The sequence below is a fragment of the Nanorana parkeri genome, unplaced genomic scaffold (assembly GCF_000935625.1).
Source record: "Nanorana parkeri isolate BGI_ZX_2015 unplaced genomic scaffold, ASM93562v1 scaffold2208, whole genome shotgun sequence".
Lineage (NCBI taxonomy): Eukaryota > Metazoa > Chordata > Amphibia > Anura > Dicroglossidae > Nanorana > Nanorana parkeri.
The window spans coordinates 185,361-187,822 of NW_017308476.1; the positions used below are offsets into that span (position 1 = coordinate 185,361).

A 2,462-nucleotide genomic window follows, 5' to 3' on the forward strand; every position below is an offset into this window, starting at 1 on the left:
ATGTCTTAATTTTTTTTAAAGAATACAAGTCATTCTATGTTTGGAGAAGGAGGGGACAAGGATTTTACATCATCTCTCCTCCTCCAATTACAGAATGTCTAGTATTAAAAAAAAAAAATGCAAAACACTTTGTGAATGGAGGATAGTGAAAAGGGGCGGGTGATGCAACCGGAGCGCTGTACAGCTTGGGCAGTATTGCTCCCTCTTGGGCGCTGTGTGTGGGGGAGGCGTGCTGCAAGGTAAGATTGTCATACTTTGCAGCCACCCTCCACGCATAACACCCAGCTTTTTAATGATAATTAATAGACCCAGTACGTTGTGTAAATTTTCATTCTGCTCGGAGTGTGTGTGGCTTTAAGATCAGTGAGCTCTCACTTTGCAAACTACATATTCTCCATGCTAAGTGAACAGTTTCTGCTCCTTTGGTAAAATGTTCCATTTGTGTCAGTATATTATATACACAAGAAACTGAGGTTATAAATAAAATTGTGCTAATGTATCACTATATTATGTTAAAATTGTTACAGAATTTATACACATATTCACGTAGGTGGGGTTGTTTTTTTTTTTCAATGATTTATATGTTGAATAGATTTAATAAATATATAATCCCCATATGGGGACTTGTTACACAATAATAATTAAGGAGATTTTTCCTATTTGTACTTGACATGAGGATTGGGATAATGATTTATAATAATAATGATAAATCTAATTTTTTTTCCCTTTTGGGGTTGGGGGGTGTGGAAAGTTGATAAAGGTTAATGTAAATTGTATATTTATTTGTTGTGTCAAAAGTGGTTTTGTAATGTCTTTTTATGTAACAGTATTAAATAAGAAAGTGAATACAAAGTTGATAATTAAAAAAAAGAAATGTTACAGTCATCTTTTTTAAATGTGATATACATTTTCATTGTTAAACTGACTTACACTGTTATGTTTCAGTCATCACATATTCAGTTGATGTGGTTTATGAAAGAGGAAGGAGGTTTTTGTACGGCTCTGTACCACTGTGTGAGAGGCAAGCTATTACACTGCTGACAGTGATAAACTGCTTCATCTTCATCCTTTATGTTTCTGATTGTAAGAGTGAAATATGTTCCAGATCCAGATCCACTGAACCTGGCTGGGGCTCCAGACTGCAGATTGGTTGCCAAGTATATAATCAGTGTTGGAGGTTGTCCTGATTTCTGCTGGTACCAGTGTACACAGGTGCCAATACCTGTACTGGATTTACATGGCATGGTGACTGTCTGTCCTGGAGTTGCAGGAATGTAATTTGGATTTTGTGTCAATGTAATCTGTGCCCAGGAACCTGAGGATATAAAATAAACCAATTAATATTGACTGTTAATGCACAGATCACTTAACAATGAATGCAAACTAGAAATCTGAAGATACAAGAACATGGTAACAATAGTTCCATACAATATTATTCCTACAATTCTATTCCTGTATTATTATGATATACATCATGCTGAGAATCTCTCACCCTGAATATAAATCAGTATGAGAGGAAGTAGAATCCCCTGAGAACTCATCTTGATGTCTCTGCACTGACACACACAGACTACTGAGATGTCACCCGTACAATGTCTCCTATATAACGGCTGCAATCTGTACAGATCATACGTGTGAAACAGGAAATATGTAAATCACATTATTGTAGATGCAAATGTGTGTTCTGCATGGTGACCTCAAAATAGCCCACAACACTCACCGCTCAGATTCCGCAGTTAGATCCATATTAAGAGTAACCTTCAGGTGCTGGCAAAAGGCTTGCTCCTACCCAGTGGCGACTCTAGGAAAAATATAAAGTGGGGACACATAAGATACCACAGTCAAAACTGGAGGGGCACTAATAATTTTATAGGTCAAGGAAAAGTACAGCACACTGTGGCGGAGGGAACCCTCATTACTGCTGTGCGTGAGAGCAATTGCTGCGACCCTGGTAGTTCTGGTAGTGACTCCTGTCAACTGTAGAGGGACTACAAATCTCAGCTATACATTATAGAGCAATGCAGAATACCAGCAGCCATAGAGCACTAGAGATCTCAGCAATACATTATACAGCAATACAGAAAAATACCACCAATGTAACGCAGAGTGCAGAAGTCAGTTATGTAATGCAGAGTGTGGAGCACTGTTGTAACGCAGAATGCGGCGGTCATGGGTGCATGTAACGAAGAGTGCGGCAGTCAGGGGTGCGTGCAACACGGGGTACGGTGGTCAGGGGTGCGTGCAACGCAGGTTGCGGTGGTCAGGGGTGCGTGCAACGCAGGGTGCGGTGGTCAGGGGTGCGTGCAATGCATGGTGCGGCGGTCAAGGGTGCGTGCAGCGCAAAGTGTGGCGGTCAGGCATGCGTGTAACGCAGGGTGTGCTGGTCAGGGGTGCGTGCAACGCAGAGTGCGCTGGCCAATGGTGCATGCAACGCAGGGTGGGCTAGTCAGGGGGGCGTGCAA

At 41.3% G+C, this 2,462-nt stretch overlaps 1 long non-coding RNA gene across 1 annotated transcript; it reads right to left on the bottom strand.

The window, feature by feature from the left end:
* Nucleotides 1-1,068: 1,068 nt before the first annotated feature.
* LOC108801070 lies at nucleotides 1,069-1,579 on the bottom strand. The gene is made up of 2 exons (XR_001942137.1): nucleotides 1,493-1,579; nucleotides 1,069-1,315 (listed from the first exon to the last, which is right to left on the bottom strand). It is a non-coding gene; the product is annotated as an uncharacterized LOC108801070 (long non-coding RNA).
* Nucleotides 1,580-2,462: the final 883 nt, after the last annotated feature.